Source organism: Lepus europaeus, chromosome 1, assembly GCF_033115175.1.
Source record: "Lepus europaeus isolate LE1 chromosome 1, mLepTim1.pri, whole genome shotgun sequence".
NCBI lineage: Eukaryota > Metazoa > Chordata > Mammalia > Lagomorpha > Leporidae > Lepus > Lepus europaeus.
The window spans coordinates 145,066,359-145,084,065 of record NC_084827.1 but is presented as its reverse complement, the minus strand read 5'-3'; the positions used below and the strand labels follow the sequence as shown (position 1 = coordinate 145,084,065).

Below are 17,707 nucleotides of genomic sequence, written 5' to 3'. Positions count from 1 at the left end.
AAACATCTAGGAGTTTTTAAATGGAGGGGGCAGGGGGCTGATGCTGTGATACAGTGGGTTAATGCCCTGGCCTGAAGCACCAGCATCCCATATGGGCGCTAGTTCGAGACCCGGCTGCTCCACTTCCAATCCAGCTCTCTGCTATGGCCTGGGAAAGCAGTGGAAGATGGCTCAAGTCCTTGGGCCCTTGCACCCGTGTGGGAGACCTGGAAGAAGCTCCTGGCTCCTGGCTTCAGATTGGCGCAGCTCCGGCTATTGTGGTAATTGGGGAGTGAACCATCGGATGGAAGACCTTTCTCTCTCTCTCTCTCTCTCTCTCTGCCTCTCCTCTCTCTGTGTAACTCTGACTTTCAAACAAATAAATAAATCTTAAAAAAAAAATTAAATGGAGGGGGCAGGCTAATTTATTTAAAGTAGGGTTCCTGTGAGTCTGTTTTTAAAAGAAAGAACACCAGTAAGCCAATACACAACAGTAGGGAGCACACGCAGAGAGTTCAGAGAAAAGTATCAGTGCTTTATACTTCAAACATTTGAAAAGATGTCCAACTTCCCTTACAAAAAGATAAAAGAAAATTGAAAGTATAACAAGAGATTGTTTTTCAGCTACCCTATTAGCAAAGTATAAAAATCGCAGTACACGGTGTTGTAAGATGGTGCAAATAAAAACAGATCGGTGGGTAATTCGGTCATCGCTGCCAAAATATAAAATGCACACACACTTCGATCTGCCAATTTAACTTCCGGAAGTTCTTCCTACATTTGCTTACACATAAGTGTATTCAAAAACATGTCAAAGGCTATTCATGGCAGCACTGCTTGAAATAAGAAAGATCAGAAACTGAATTAGTGTGAGAAGAGTGAAGCTCGTCCGCATACTTAGGAGACCTCACTTGGGCTAACGGAATGAGAAGCTCCTTGCGGCTGGCCTTGTGTGAGCTATAGTAATTGTGCCCATTTGCGTATTCACAAAAGAATTGACAAAAACACACAGGAAGCTGCTAGGGCCAGCGAACCGTAGCCCAGGCCTGGATGCGGGGAGGCCTAGGGTGAAGGTGAAAGTGAGACTTGATTTTCTTTTGCACTCTTTGTACGGTTTGAATCTTTGCCAGGTGCATGGACCTGTTACTTATTCTAAATGTGCACAAAGCTCAATTAAAATCTCCATTTAAAGACCCATGTTCGGTGTCAACAAGTAGGTCCAGCCCTGTTTAGCAGCCTCATCTGAACAGCTTTAGATCAACTCTCCCCCAAATTTTAAATCAGTTCTAATCTCTATTAAAAGCTTGTTTTACAGAAAAAAAAAATCAACTCCTAAGAATCAAATGAAAGCAGGATCTCATTTTTTCCTTCCACAATATTTTTTCTGACAACAATGCTGATAACAACAATTGTTTTAGAAAGTATAGAAAAGATCCAAAGGAAAATAAAAAGCATCTGTAATTCCACTCTCCACAGTAAGTACCTAATTATATCTTACTGTCTTTTGTGCCAAATAGTTTGTCTGTCTAATCATACAGACTGTTCATGATTTATATAACCAGCCCCTTCTGACATTTAAGATGATCTTAAAATGCAAATCTCCCAGTACATCTCTGATTGTTTTCTTAAAGTAATTTCCTAGAAACCCTATTTCTAGTAGGCAACCCAAGCAGCAACTAAACCACTGTGCCAAATGTCTGCCCCCACAAATAGCTCTCTTGTTCCATTTTTCTACAAGCTTCCAAAGAAATTGCTCTCATTTGTCTCCACCTTACTACTGCGGAAATTCTGCAGAAACTGACCAACTAGCAACAAGCAAGACAGAGGGTCAAGCTCAGATTTAGGTATCTCATTGAAGGTCTACAGTAACAAATTCTGTAAAGATTTAGACTAACTACCGCTAAAAAGGCAGTGAGAGAAGCCAATGAAAAAAGACATATAGTCACAGTATATTTACAGATTAGAATTGTGAAAAGTCGTAAGAGATGAAAAATAAATAAATAAAACCGCAAAAGCAGGAGTTCTTAACAAATCCCTCGTCACAGCAGGGCAGAGCCTAAGCAAACCCTCGAGTGAGGATGAAATCCTCGGCTTCTCATTCCGGATCACTGGCTTTGTAAGCACAATCCCACGGCAAAGAAGTTTCCTCCAGTCACAATCAATCACAGGAAATGTGACCTGGCAGCCACCTGGCTCCGTCAGAAGTATGAGTTCCTACTCCAAGACGGGGCCGGGGCAGGGAGACCCAAACAAAATCTGTATCAACCTTCTGAGACGAAAATCTGCATCCCATGCAAGCCTTAGAGGGTGAGGGGTCTTCAAAAAGTGCATGAAAGTTTCTATTATGAAAAACTGCAGGTGGATTTCAGACACTTCTTGCACCAAAATAAACATCTTTTTATTCCATCGTCCACAAACTCCTTGGAGCGTCCTCATACTTGGGAGCCACGCTCAGCCCCAGACCCCTGACCCACAGACTGTTGTTCTTTCCAGTTCAGGTTGGCTACAGACCGTAGACTCCCCCTGAACCTTCCAGATGTTCATTCCACACACAAACACGTTTCACAGCAAAGCCCCGCAGCCAGCGTATGCAAACAGCCCTGTCAAGGTGGCCGAACCGCAGCTGAACATGCAGCTAATCCCATCATTCTCAAAATGAATGAAGTGCACAACTTCACCTACCAATGCTTAACCCCATGAGAACAGATCGCTCCATCTGTGCTTCCTAGTATGTTGTCTTCTGGTGCCTAAGAGTGTGCGCGTGCATGCGTGCTTGTGTGTGTCTGTGTGTGTGTGTATTTATATCAGTGGATGTGTGTTGGCGGTAAGCAGTTGTAGCGGCAAATTCAGTTGCCATCTAAATTTTGCATTGTAGTCTGAGACAAGTTGGGCTAGGGTAAGGCTGAGGCCTTTGTCAAGACAACTGTCGCTGGAGCATATCAATAATGGCTGGAAACTACTGGGCCCCCCACCCCCCGCAAGCTCTCGGAGGGCCTGCTGACTCCGACAGACAATTATGGTTCCCTCCTCTACCCCCAAACACGAGGATCAAGTTCACGGCCCCAAGGCTCCCAGATTCCCCCCTCAGCAGCCTGGAAGATACTAGAATCAGAGGCCGTCCTTCCCAAAGGCCCAGCAGACCTTACCGAGCCAAGTCCTGGAGCTCGTGCAATGGCAGCACCCGGTGCGCCGGCCTCTTCTCCCTGAGCCGTCTGTGCTCGCAAGACGAGCAGAAGCCCAAATGAAGAAGCGAAGGCACAGCCTGCTGTACTTCCTGTTTTCGAAACTCCTGAGTCACAAGCACTAGGGCAATAGGAGGAAGACCGGCCTCTGAGCACTCTGCACAGCAGAGGTTTCTTCTAGAGCCGCCAGGAACTGGGGGCAGCCGGAAGGTGTGGCTGAGCCCGGGGCGGGATCCTGGGCACCATGAGCTCGGGTTCCAGCCTTATGACTTTGGATGAGTCACCGTGCCTTTGAGGCCTCTTTTTCTCCCTCCAAAAGGAGCAAGTTAGGCTGGATGCTCCCTAACACCACTTTCTTTTCGATATGCCAAGATTGTAAAGATCTTTCTGGGTTCATCACGAAGCCCTCAATGCTTGCCTTCGGGAACCAGTGGCTGGGCCTCTCTGAGAGGCCCTGTGACGCGGGTGCTGCCGGGCCTTCCTCAGGGTTCTCAGAGGATCTGCCACCTCCCACGGCTCACACCTCTCCTGGTTTACCCAAGATGCCTTGTGTGGCCCCTCTGACCCAGGTCCCACCCTCAGCCACCCAGAAAGCTCTGAAATCAAATTTTCTTCCTCCTAAAACCCAACCCAATCTCACGAAAGATGCAAATCCTGAGGTGGTAACCGCGCTGGGCCCTGAGACAGTGACAGTGAGCAAAACATGCACGAACCCTGCCTTCATGGTATGAGTTGCAGGGTTTTCTGGCGAGAAGACAACCAAGCACCTCTCTTCTTGAAACCACCTTTCAGCTTTCCCCCAGCGGAAGGTAAGCCTCCCTCGGAGGGAGGGTCCCGTTTTAGGCCTGAGCAGACTGACTGAGGCGTGTGCTAGTGCCTCTTTGCCTGTACAGGGCCCGGTAAAGGTGAGCTCACATCAGTGCCCGCAGCTGACACTGGATTCTGGCCAGGAAAGTCCGAGCGGGAGCACCGTGGCAGAAGGAAGTGCCGGTAGTGGCTGAGTCCACCCCAGGGAGTGTGCTCTGCCTTCCCCTGACTTCCCAGCATCCCACACGGCCTCGGCCCCAGCAGGGGACTCCTGTTATGTAACCCCTCCCTGTCCTAGGCTGTGGACACCTTGAGGACAGGGTCTGCATCTTTCAGTTCTGTGTCCCCAGGACCCGTCAGGAGAGCAGCAAAGTCTAGAACACGCAAAGATTGCCTCCAACCAACAAGAAAAAGGAACCCTGTAGGCAGGCAATGGCTTTGATCATGGCGTTCCCTGACAAAGATGCTCAAATAGTTCTAGTGTAAGTAAGAGAGGCTCAACATTACAATGGAAAGCCCCAGGTCACCCATTTTATCCCTCTCGGGCAGTTTGGCAAACCTTTGCAGCTGGATCTAGCCAGGGATTGGCAAGGACATAGGGCCACAAAGTCTCATGGAGTGGACGCAAGCTGACGGGACTTGCAGCCCAAGTATCCACAGACGCCACAACCCAAAACGCTCTAGGTCCACAAACTCGCCAAGATCTTGTGCCACCCTCAGACAGGATTTGTAGAGACTGCACATCTTGCAACACCATGCTGTGGGTAGAAACTGCAACCGGGCCAAGCAGATAGAACCTAAAAGCCATGGGCTTACTTTAATAAAAGCAAGCAAGCAAGCAAGCCGTGGGTGGTATGGATTTAGCAGGATGAGCTGTCGCCTGCAACACTGGCATCCCATATGGGTGCCTGTGCTTGTCCCAGCTGCTCCACCTTCAATCCAGCTCCCTACTAATGCACCTAGGAAAAGCAGCAGATGATGGCCCAAGTGCTTGAGCCTCTGCCACCCATTTGGGAGACCCAGATGAAGCTCTTGGCTCTTGGTTTCAGGCTGGCTTAGCACTGGCCGTTGCAACCATCTGGAGAGTGAATCAGCAGATATAAGATCTCTCTCTCTCTCTCTCTGTCTCTCTCTCTCTCTCTCCTGCCCCTCTCTGTAACCCTGCCTTTCAAATAAATAAATAAACCTTTGAAAAGGAGTAAATTTTTCTTAAAAAAGCAGGAAACAGAATAAGCAAAACAAAATAGAAATGGCATGACTACAATAATTGCTAATGCTTCCTGGGCACTTCGCAGGGCCTAGCATTGTTGTGAGTGCTTCACAGATATCATTTCCTTCAACCTTGACCATCACCTCCCAAGCATTATTAACTTCATTGAATGATAAGGAAACAGGCACAGAGGAATGACTCACTTGCCAAAGATCACAGAGTTTAAAAATAATGTTTTCATGGAGCTGGCGCTATGGCACAGCGGGTTAAAGCCCTGGTCTGCAGCACCATCATCCCATTTGGATGCCGGTTCAAATCCTGGCTACTCCACTTCCGGTCCAGCTTCCGGCTAGTATGCCTAGGAAGGCAGCAGAAGATGGCCCAAGTGCTTCAGCACCTGCACCCACGTGGGAGACCCAGAAGAGGCTCCTGGCTCCTGGCTCCTGGCTTCGGACTGGCTCAGCTCTGGCCATTGCAGTCATTTGGGGAGTGACCTCTCTCCCTCTGTCTCCTCTCTCTCTCTCTCTCTCTGTCTCTATCTCTGTAACTCTGTCTTGCAAATAAATAAAACAAATATTTAAAAAAAATAATAATGTATTCACAAAAACCCACATTTAGCCTAGACACAGAAAAAATCAGGAATATGACTCAGAAACATTAAGAAATTGACTTTGGGGGAGCCAGGGAGAAGTAAGGAGTGGGGCTGGGAGTGGGAAGATAAAAGGACCCACGAAGAGCAGGGAACGTTGAACTCAGCCTCTGCCCCAAGGACAACAAGAAAGCAAATGGACACAGTAGATGCTTGGAGCCTTCTGGAATCTCCACACAGGTCCTGCACACTGGGGGACCCTGAGGACAGAAGTGTGGCAGAGGAACAGTGGGGTTCCTTAGACTGAAAAGCCAGGAGGACCCGGGGGCTGTGGTTCAGAGAGAGCTGGGCCTGGCAGGACCTGCGCTTGTCCCCAGTTGGGCGAAGCCAACAATGGGGTGGCCTCATGGGTCCCTGTGGACGAAGCCAGCTCTGCACCACGGCACTCACCTGCGTTACCTTATCCAGGCACCATCACCAAGTCCCCTACCGTGCCTGATTCCACAAGCTCAGATTCCTAAGACTTGTCCAGGCTAGAGAACAGCCCAGAAACACAGTGCTCTGGAGAGGTGGGGGGCAATGAGGGAGGGAAACCCCTCAGGGGAGCGACTTGCTTTTACTTTCCATCACTCGCCGCGTGCTCTTCAGCCTCCCTCGGCGGACTCCCTCACTTCCTGTTTCTCTGTCTTCCACGGCCACCACATACTAACAACTGCAGCAGGGCTTTGCAAAACCCACCAAAGACAGCCTGGGAACACACTTCCCACCAGCAGCCGGGCAGATCAGGTGTTCAGCGAGAGAGAAAGAAAAATCCTCAACAGACAAATCAAAGAGGAAATTTTCTCCTACAATAGGAAAAGCGAGATGACTCACTAACAAAAACTGTTTAATATTTAAAGGCACAGATGCCCAAGCTCCTACCACTTGTAGGCGAGGAGGCGCAATTCAGCCACTTGCAAATGCAAGCCAGGGACATGCTTTACTGGAAAGCCGATTCCAGGGAGCATGAGTAACCGGTGTGTGGCCAGGCAAATGCCCGTTCTTCCTGGCCGGGGCTTCTAGGGACAGGAATTTTCCCCCTGGGCTGTGCTCCAACTTCAGACAGCGGCATGGATCATAGCTGAGGGGCTCTTCTTAGGGCAAAGCTGGCCTGCGGCTGAGCTGCCGGGACATAGTGAGAAAAAAGGGGAAGGCGCTCTGGCCAAACCCTGACCAGCAGATGAGTCCTTGGCCCTGGCCACATTCTTGGGTTTGGTAGTAAGCAGTGTCGCATCCGCAGCACTGGGCCTCGGGGGACCCGGGGCCCTCTCGGAACCCAGGGCCACCTCCTCAGCACTTTCGATCTCTTCTCCGGTTGAATTTTTTTTTAGGGTTTTTTACCCCTTGGTTTTCACATCTGATACATTTTATAACCCAAACACCAACAACAATACAATAACCACACGTTTCGCTTTTACATGAACTCTCTCTAATTCTCTCGTTTTGTTCCCCCACATTATGGACCAGAAAACAGAGGTTCAAAGAGTCACAAGGATACAAATTCAGTCCTTCGGGGATCAAAGACAAGGGTTTTTCTTCACCATGATGTACAAGCCCAAATCCTAAGTGTTAGAAGGATCCCGAAACACTGAGGATTTGGAATGAGCCAATATTTGCTGGAGGGGCAACAAATTTAAACTATGATAGAGTGACCCTGCACAGCCATCAGAAGAACCTAGGCTTCTCAGTCACCAACATCAAAGGAGCTGGCTTCAGACAGCTCGAGCTAACACCTGTCACACCACCCGACGACACCAGACACACTCACTCGCGCTGGCTCATTCCACCTTCTGAACGGTTTTCAGGGGGCAGAAACTACTTTTGTCCCCATTTCATTGATGAGGACGCCAAGCAGTTTGGAGGCATCGAAAGACTTGGGAAACGCATTCAGCTAGCGAGTGAGAGAATGTCCCTCTCTTAAACCTTGAGTGGTTAATCATTGCCTGAACTTTAATATGCAACCACAAAGCTCCACCCAACTGGCCTCCACATTCACTGGGAGGCATCAAGAACACCAGGCTTCAGGCTCCAACTTTGGAATGTCTACCTGAGCACGATTATGGGAGACAAAGCAGGTTGAACATTTCCAACAGTGCCTAGGTCTTTGACCACTCTCAATAAATATTCACTGCCATCTAAATTGTTATCCAAGCTCATGACATCCATAAGATGGCTACAGATTATTAGACCTCCGTACAGATGAGAACACTAGGCTCACTACCTGTGAGATGGTAAGTGGCAGAGCCCAGGAGTGTCTTCAACAAGAGTTTATCACTTGACTGCTGTTTGTACCCAGGCCCGCCTGGCGGCAATCAGATGAGTGACTGAAGGCATCCAGGGGTCAGTGGTGGGACAGGGCGAGGGAATCCTCAGGGCTTTGACTTGTGCCACTCTGAAGCAGGGGTCATAGGTTCTTCCAGTCTTACGATGTGTTTTAAAAGAATATGATTGATTAACAAGTGAATCCTGAACCTCAAGTTGGGTGAACTCCTATTGTGATCTACAAGGCTCAACAGTATCTACTTGGTGTTGCCAGTTTCTTGAGACATGTGTCTGCATGGTTGTCTACATCCAAATGAATCATGCACATGGTGTTTAGTCCCAGGTGAGCTGAGAGATCCAGAGGTGTTGCCAGACATGCAGTGACATGGGGAGCTGGCTCGTGCCCAATGCAGGGGGAGCCCGGTGACACCTCTACAACATCACCTCTAGATCTCCTTCAGAGACCTCTGGGTCTGTCAGCTTCCCTGGGAGTGAAGACCATGCATTTGATTCACTTTGATGTAGATAATACAGGTCTTAAGATAAGGCTGATCAACTGCTTAGGGCCTGGTTTGACTCAATGAGGTGGTTTACCCTCTCCAAAATCTCAGCTCTCAGCCAAAGCTTGCTCCAGAAACCCTGTTCACCAAACTGTTGGAAGCAGATTTGCAGCTGTAAATCTCCCTAAGAAAGTCAAGAAGGTCTAAACCTCAGCTCCACACCCTTCCCGCCCATCTGACTTGGCGCTACAGCTCACTACTCAAAGATGCTGCCGAATGACAGAGAAACAAAAACCCCCTGAATGTGCACGTTCTTTGGCCGGCTGCTTCCTTATTAGGTTGTATTTAACTAGCACACGGGCCAGGGCGCTCTAGTTTGTGGCTTCAACTGGGGCTCTCCTCTCCTTTCCTTGGCCCCGACAGCTGTCTCTGTCTTCTGCCTTTGGCTCTTTCTCCAAAAATGAGGAGGGAACAAGAGATGACATTTATATCAAGCTACTGGGCCCAATAGGGAGAGGCTCTGGGAGTTATTGGCAATAATCACTCACTAAACACTAATACACAATGCAGCTGGGATTTTAAGGTTTTCTGTTTTGTGTATTGAAATGACCAGACAGTTATGGGCTTGTAAAGGTGCTGATAGCCACAGACCTCAACACCTGTATTTTCGAACTTGTTGACTGTCATTACCCCCTCTTCTTTCTCAGGAGAAACTGTTGCAGACAATAATTCATAGCACTGACTTAAGAAGGAAGAAATAGAGATCATTGTCAGGTATGATTCTAATATTCATATCGCTGAATGAAATTTTCCAGAAATTTCTTGAAGGCCTGAGCTAGCTGAGCTGAGGGTCTTCCATGGTCTTTCTTCACTATGTGCCCATACTCAAGAAATGGGGTACCCCAACCCCTAAGGATAAGTGTCCAGACTTGCTTTTTCTAGCGTGTTTCTTCAAAGGTGGTAAAACATTGGGGCTGGCGCTGTGGCACAGCAGGTTAAGCCGCCACCTGCAGCATCCACATCCTACTTGGACGGCGGTTCAAGTCCCAGCTGCTCTGCTTTTTATCCAGCTCCCCACTACTGCACCCAAGAAAGCAGCACAACATAGCCCAAGTACTTGGGCCCCTGCACCCACCTGCAAGATCAGGATGAAGCTCCTGGCTCCTGGCTTCGCCTTCGCCCAGCCCTGACTGTTGCAGCCATTTGGGGAGTGAACCAGCAGATGAAAGCTCTCCCTCCAACCCACACTCCCTGCCTCTCCCTCTCTCTCCGTAACTTTGCATTTCAAATAAATAAATTCTCTAAAATATGATAAAACATATACAACACAAAATTTACTATTCTAACCATTATTAAGTGTGTAGTTTAGTGATATGAGGTACATGCCTACTGTTATGTAATAATCATGCCATCCAAAAGCCACTTTTAATGATGTAATAACAGTGTCTTCATTAAGTACCATGTAGTCTGAAAACACTGTCCCTATTTTATCTCATTCGATCCCCATGCCCCCACTAATCCATTTAATCTCCACAGTTTTTGGTCTAAAGCAGGCAGGACGAGTGTTACACTAAGACATTAAAGAAACCAAAGCTCAGAAAGGTTAAGTGAGGGGCCGGTGCTGTGACTTAGCAGGTAAAGCCGCCATCTTGAGTGCTGGCATCCCATATGGGCACTGGTGCGGGTCCCGGCTGTTGCACTTCTGATCCAGCTCTCTGCTATGGCCTGAGAAAGCAGTAGAAGATGGCCTGAGTCTTTGGGCCCCTGCACCCACGTGGGAGACCTGGAAGAAGCTCCTGTATCCTGGCTTTGGATTGGCACAGCTCCAGCCATTGTGGCCAATTGGAGAGTGAACCAGTGGATGGAAAACCTCTCTCTCTCTGCCTCTCCTTCTCTCTCTGTGTAACTCTGACTTTCAAATAAATCAAATCAAATAAATAAATCTTTAAAAAAAATAAAGGTTAAGTGTGCATGCTGGTAACAATGGCACAGGCACTGTACCTACATACAGCACTAATAAATAATTCTGTAAAAATTCAAAAAATGGTAGGATTATTCACCAAAACAGGTATTCTCTCTATTTTTAAAGATTTATTAATTTAGTTATCTATTTGAAAGGCAGAGTGACAAACAAAAGAGACAGAGAAAGGTATCTTTCATTTGTTGGTTCATGACCTAAATGGTCACAACAGCCAGGTCTGGCCAGGCTGACACCAGGATCCAGGAACTCCATCCACATGGGTGACAGGGCCCCAAGGACTTGGGCCATTTGCTATTGCCATTCCAGGTGCATTAACAGGGAACTGTATCACAAGTGGAGCAGCTAGAATTCACAAACCAGCACTTCCATATGGGATGCCAATGTCGTAAATGGTGGCCTAACTCACTAAGCTACCATGCTGGCCCCTGTCTTTTAAAAGTAGTCACTCGCTTCCTGCAAAAGAAATTTGGCTTTTTCTCCATAAAAAGAAGTTTTCAAAAATGTCTGTGTAGTAAAATTGAAACTGCATTCAACTGGGGCCAGCTCTGTGGTGCAGCAGGTTAACACCCTAGCCTGGAGGGCCCTTGTCCTGTGTGGGCTCCGGTTCGAGACCTGGCTGCTCCACTTCCAATCCAGCTCTCTGCTGTGGCCTGGGAAGGCAGTGAAGATGGCCCAGGTCCTTGGGCCCCTGCACCCACATGGAGGGCCCGGAGGAGGCTCCTGACTCCTGGCTTTGGATCTACACAGCTCCGGCCATTGCAGCTGATTGGGGGATGTACCAGTGGATGGAAGACCTCTCTCTTTCTCTGCTTCTCCTCTTTCTGTGTGACTCTGACTTTCAAATAAATAAATAAATCTTTAAAAAAATACATTCAATTTTAAAAATTGGAAACTGAATTTTTTTCCTCAAAACAATTTAAAAATAATAGCATTCTCAGTAGGAGAGCAGAATGCAGTAAACATCCCAGTCCTTCTGACACTCCTTTTTTTTTTTTTTTTTTTAAGATTTATTTGAAAGACAGAGCTACAGAGAGAAGCAGAAACAGAGAGAGGTCTTAAATCTGCTGATTCACTCTACACAATGGCCAGAGCTGAGCCAATCCGAAGCCAGAAGCCAGGAGCTTCTTCCAGGTCTCCCACGTGGGTGCAGGGGCCCAAGGACTTGGGTCATCCTCTACTGATTTCCCAGGCCATAGCAGAGAGCTGGATCAGAAGTGTAACAGCCAGGACCCACACCGGTGCCCATATGGGATGCTGGTGCTTCAGGCCAGGGCTTTAACCTGCTGGGCCACAGCACTGGCCCCAAGCAGACACTCTTAATGGACACTCAACCCAATAATAATTAAACTGTTTATACAGTTCCTTGTTCACCTTTCCTGGGTTAGTCTACCCTAAAGCAAAAATAAACATACCTTTGTATAAACTTCTACTTTTCATGCAAATGATCCCTAGATTTGTGTAAACACTGGGCTGTGTGTTTTCACCTCTCTCTTAAGAGCTGTTCCATCAGTACTGATGAGCCGCCCTCACCCTCTTAGTTATCGCTCAGAATCTCTAGGCTGGAATTTTACACTGCTTGGGACTGGGTGCATTGGAGTCCAAGTTTCTGGCAAACTAACAGGAGCTCCTCAGAACAACAGTGCTGAAGGGTGACAAGGCCACGTGAGCCCCAAGGCCAAGGCTGATTCACTGGCAGGTGGCGGCTGAGGACCAGTAAGCAGAATGGCCGGATGTTGGGAAAGGGTCTCCGGCCCCACAGCCGCTGGGGTCAGGCATGCTGTGAATTCTTCAAGTCAGACCTCTGTCTCTAGCATCTTCATAAAAAGATAAAACCCAAGAGATCTGATAATAGTCATTCCAAGGGACATCTAAGAGATGTCATTTTCCATTCAGAGTTAAACTTTGATTAAACGCTCTGTGATCATTCCTTTTCTCATAGAATAAAAAATTCACGAGTAGATGTAGAAGCTACACAATTATAAGGGTTTTTTTTTTTTTTGGTTGTTTACAACCTTATGACAAAAACATCTCATTCCTGAGAAAATGAGTCACCCCCACCAGGCTTGATGTGTCATGGGGAACCAGGCAGGGGTCCCACTCTTCAAAGGCCACGGTCCAGAGAATGAAGGGATAAAGCGATGAGCCACAGACTGGGAGCAAATACGTGCCAAAGATACAGCTGATAAAGAGCTGTTGCCCAACATGTTCAAAGGACTTTGCAAAACGAACAACAAGAAAACAAACAACTCAATAGGAGAGTGAGCGAGAGATCTCAATAGGGACTCTACCGAAAGAGAAATATGTGTGGTGCATAAGCTAATGAGAAGGCATTCGACATCATAAGGCACTAGGAGATGGCAGATCAAAACAGCAGGACACCATGGCACGTCTTTCAGAACTGCTGAAATCTAGAATACTAACACCACCAAAGGCTGCTAAAGGTGAGGGTGTGGAGCAGCAGTTCTCATTTCTTGCCACCCTGGAAGACGGTAGGCAGTGCAGCACTTTCTTACCAAGCTAAACATGCTCTTACCCTATGACCTAGGAATCATGGTTTTAGGCTTGGGTTGCAGCACAGTGGATTAAACTGCCACTTGCATTGCTGGTGTCCCATTTTCAAGTGCCAACTCACGTCATGGCTTCTCTGCTCTTTTTTTTTGAAGATTTATTTATTTTACTTGAAAGACAGTTACAGAGGAGGAGAGGAAAAGAGAGAGGTCTTCCATCCACTGGTTCATTCCCCCAAATGGCTGCAACAGCCAGAGCTGGGCCAGGTCAGGGTCCTAGAACTCCATTCTGGTTTCCCATATGGGTGGCAGGGGCCCAAAGCAGTTGGGCCATCTTCCAGTGCTTTCCCAAGCACATAAGCAGGGAGCTGGATGGGAAGTGGAGCAGCTGGGACCTGAACTGGAACCCATATGGGATGCTGGCATCACAGACAGTGGCTTAACCTGCTATGCCACAACGCCAGCCCTGCTGCTCTGCTTCTGATGGGACGCCCTGCTAATGTGCCTGGGAAGGCAGTGCAAGATGGCCCTGTCCTCAGGCCCCTGCCACCAATGTGGGAGACCCAAGTAGAGTTCTTGGTTCGTGGCTTCTGCCTGGTACCAACCTGGTTGTTGCAGCCATTTGGGGAGTGAATCACTGGATGGAAGATCTCCAACCCCACTATCTCTTTCTAAATGTTCTCGCTCTGTCACTCTACCTTCCAAAAAATTATAAATCTTAAAAATCGTACTTCTAGGTATTTATCCAAATGAGATGAAAATGTATATACAAATAAAAGTCTTCTCATGCCTGCTGATGGCAGCTTTATTCGTGATTTATAATTGCCAAAAGTTGGAAGCAACCAAGACATCCTTCAAGAAGTAAATAAATACGCTGTGATACGTCTGTATCGTGGACTATTGCTCTGCATTACGAAAAATGAGCTATCAAACCATGAAGACGTGGCACAACCTTAAGTGCATGTTACAAAGTAAAAGAAGGCAGTCTAAAAAGGCTACATTCAGGCCGGCGCCGTGGCTCAACAGGCTAATCCTCTGCCTTGCGGCACCGGCACACCGGGTTCTAGTCCCGGTCGGGGCACCGATCCTGTCCCGGTTGCCCCTCTTCCAGGCCAGCTCTCTGCTGTGGCCAGGGAGTGCAGTGGAGGATGGCCCAAGTCCTTGGGTCCTGCACCCCATGGGAGACCAGGAGAAGCACCTGGCTCCTGCCATCGGAACAGCGCGGTGCGCCGGCCGCAGCGCGCTACCGCGGCGGCCATTGGAGGGTGAACCAACGGCAAAAAGGAAGACCTTTCTCTCTGTCTCTCTCTCTCACTGTCCACTCTGCCTGTCAAAAATAAAATAAATAAATAAATAAAGGCTACATTCAGTATAATTCCAACTTTTTGACATTCTGGGGGGAAAAAATCTACAGATGGAAAGAAGGTGGTGGTTGCCAGGGATTCAGAGGAGGGAAAGTGAGTAGGTGGGGCAGGGGCACTTTCAGGGTAGTGAAATAGATCTGCGTGGCTGTATGATGGTGGCTGCATGACATTTTGCATTTGGCAAAAACAATAGAAGGTACAACACCCAAAGTGGACCCTATTGTATACTAAGAGGCTTTCGTTAATAGCAATGCATCGATTGTTTCAGGACATCTGAGTCCCAAATATGGTACAATGGCATATTGCAGCTGGCGCTGCAGCTCACTAGGCTAATCCTCTGCCTTGCGGCGCCGGCACACCAGGTTCTAGTCCCGGTCGGGGCACCGATCCTGTCCCAGTTGCCCCTCTTCCAGGCCAGCTCTCTGCTGTGGCCAGGGAGTGCAGTGGGGGATGGCCCAAGTGCTTGGGTTCTGCACCCCATGGGAGACCAGGAGAAGTACCTGGCTCCTGCCATCGGATCAGCGCGGTGCGCCGGTCGCAGCGCGCTGGCTGCAGCGGCCATTGGAGAGTGAACCAATGGCAAAGGAAGACCTTTATGTCTCTCTCTCTCTCTCACTGTCCACTCTGCCTGTCAAAAAAAAAAAAATGGCATATTGCATCGTTTAAACCAAAGGCAGCACGTGCAGGAAGACTCTCCTGACCTTCACCAGGGTCAGGTCATAAGACCTTCCTGGGAGGGGTGCCCTCTCACCCTCAGGAGGACGGAGCATCCTTGTCTCTGAACCCAAGGGACACAGAGAGGAAATGGAACAAACAGACTTTGCCAAGTGGCCTGTGGCTTACTTTGCTGACCTCCGACTCTGCCAACCACAGACTGTCCACTCGGCATCAAACCTACATCACATTTCCTGCTTTGGAGTTTCCTAATGAAGGCTCCTGTGTCACATAAAACTTATAGTAGATGCGTTTGTATGGTTTGTTTTTTTTTTTTTCTTAATCATCTGTTGTTTGTTATAAGGGCCCCAGTCATAACCTCACTCAAAAACCTAAACTGATGGCCGTGCTACTTGGGAGCATCCATCATGGGGGCTGCCAGCAGGCCCGTTCCCACCAGACCAGAGGACACCCCCCTGGCACACAGCCGGTTACAACCAGAGCTGCCTGGCACCAGGACCTGGCGCCGCCCAGCACTGCAAGATGGCCCCACACGAGAGCGATACGTAGTGGGGGCCTCAGGACTTCCGTGCCCTGCATCTCCTAATGTTCTTCCCCCTCTCAACTAGTTCAACAGTAGAAAAAAGAGAATTGGCATGACCAAGGAGGCAGGATGTTTCCAGCTCAGAAAGACAAGCTGTTGTCTGAATGGCGATTGTAACAGAAATCCAGCAGTCCCTGGGAAAAGGAGAGCTCAGGTGATGGATGGACCAAGGGACCTGCAGGCTGCATTGGCCCACATGGGCTCGGGGGGGAGGGGGGGGTCCAAGTGCAAATTGTAATTCACATACAGTTAAAAGCATCACTGTGACCTCCCTGTGGCCACCAGACACACATTCTCAACAACCTAGACAACCCTAGAAACGAATTCCTTGCAAAAATCTAAGCAAATCTTACCAAAGGGAAATTACAGCTCTGTCTTTCTGGAATGTATTCTTGGCCAGAAATGGCTCCAACCACAGTGTAAGTCAAATTCTGCTGATGTTCCTGTAGTCAGGGGCCCACACTGTGGTGCCTGCAATGCCTGCATCCCATACTGGAGCGCTGCCTTGAGTCCTGGTTGCCCTGCTTCTGATTTAGCTCCTTGCTAATGTGCTTGGGAGGCAGCAGATGATGGCCCAAGTACCTGAGTCCTTGCCACTCATGTGGGAGACCTGGATGGAGTTCTGGGCTCCTGGCTTCAGCTTGACCCAGCATTGGCCATTGCAGCCATTTGAACCAGCAGACAAAAGATCTCTTCCCCTCTCCCCACCCCCACCCTGCCTCTCCCTCACTCTGTCACTCTGCCTTTCAAATAAATAAAATAATTTTTTTCAACAATTACTCCTGTTGACACAATTTCTGGGATTCCTGCAGCCCAAACAGACCCAGCAAATCTGTAAGGGGGTTAAGGGTAACAGAGGATCTAAGCTGGGAATGCAGCCCACCTTTCTCAGAACTACATGACAGACCCCAGGCTGGCCGTGGGGCAGCTGAACTCTAGTTCAGGCCAGCCGCTTCAGCTCTCAGTCCAAGTTCCACATTCCAATATGGAAGAGTTACACCAGATAATCTCTAGGAACTCCTTCAGGTCAAACATGTGATGATACTAGGATGGAACATTCTTTTTTTAGTTCAGGTTGTTAAATAGTGTTTATAGGTGGCTATCAATTTGGAATGAGCCCCTGCACTACCGCCCAACAAACCAAACCAAAATGGAGTCACTGGAGCTAAACATCCATACCACCTAGCCAAAAACTAAGTTGTTTACCTGATTTTCCAAGAAATTGAAAGAGAGATAACAGCCAAGTCTTCAAACAAGTCAGTGTTAGCTAATATGATAAGGAAGTCCCCTCTGCTTCAATCTTTGCAAAAAAGGAACCTGAAGTAAGCTGATACTAATCAGCTTTTTTCCTATTTTTCTTTTCTTGTTCTTACCGTGCAAAATCCACTGTTCAACTATTGCCCAGTAGGTGTTCCCATGATATTTCGTAGAATTTCTGTAAGCTGCCCAATACAACAACTTCAAAGAGCAATTTAGTCTCTAACTAAATTTATTGTTATTTTACCTTTTGAAAAGATTTCATCTTATTTCTCTTCCAAGACACCATTTAGGAGAGATAGGTATAGATATAGATATAGATATAGATATAGATATAGATATAGATATAGAGATAGAGACAGAGATAGATATAAATAGATAGATAGATATAGACAGAGATAGTTATATATAGATGGGTATAGGTATAGATATAGATTAGATAACTATGCATAGTTATAGTTTATGATTCTAGTTCTAGTTGGTTAAGTTATGAGACCTTATTGTAAACCAGATACTATTCTGGCATAAAGCAATGAAGGAAACTGAGAAAATTCTAGCCTCCCTGATGACTCAGTTTGACTTTTTCCTTACCTAAAATGAGATGGGGGGAGCAGGCGTTCAATGCCCGCATCCCACATCGCAGTGCCTGGGTTCAAATACTGATGATGCTCTGGACTCCTGTTAATGCACACCTTGGGAAGCACCAGGAAGACAACACGTCCTGGGGTGTTGTTGGGTGGAAGTCCTGTGCAGTATGCTGAAGCCCTCTCAC

The 17,707-nt window shown here is 47.8% G+C and overlaps 1 protein-coding gene across 3 annotated transcripts in view; it reads right to left on the bottom strand.

The window, feature by feature from the left end:
• CASP8 (caspase 8) overlaps positions 1-17,707 on the bottom strand; it is a 51,085-nt gene that overhangs the window by 27,269 nt on the left and 6,109 nt on the right. Inside the window, exon 1 of one of the 3 annotated variants that reach the window (XM_062189951.1) lies at positions 3,126-3,312. The exons of the other annotated variants lie outside the window; for them this stretch is intronic. The gene's annotated coding sequence lies outside the window, so the exon portion shown is untranslated. Of the gene's footprint in view, positions 1-3,125; positions 3,313-17,707 lie in introns of those variants that run through there. 3 annotated transcript variants of the gene reach the window in all.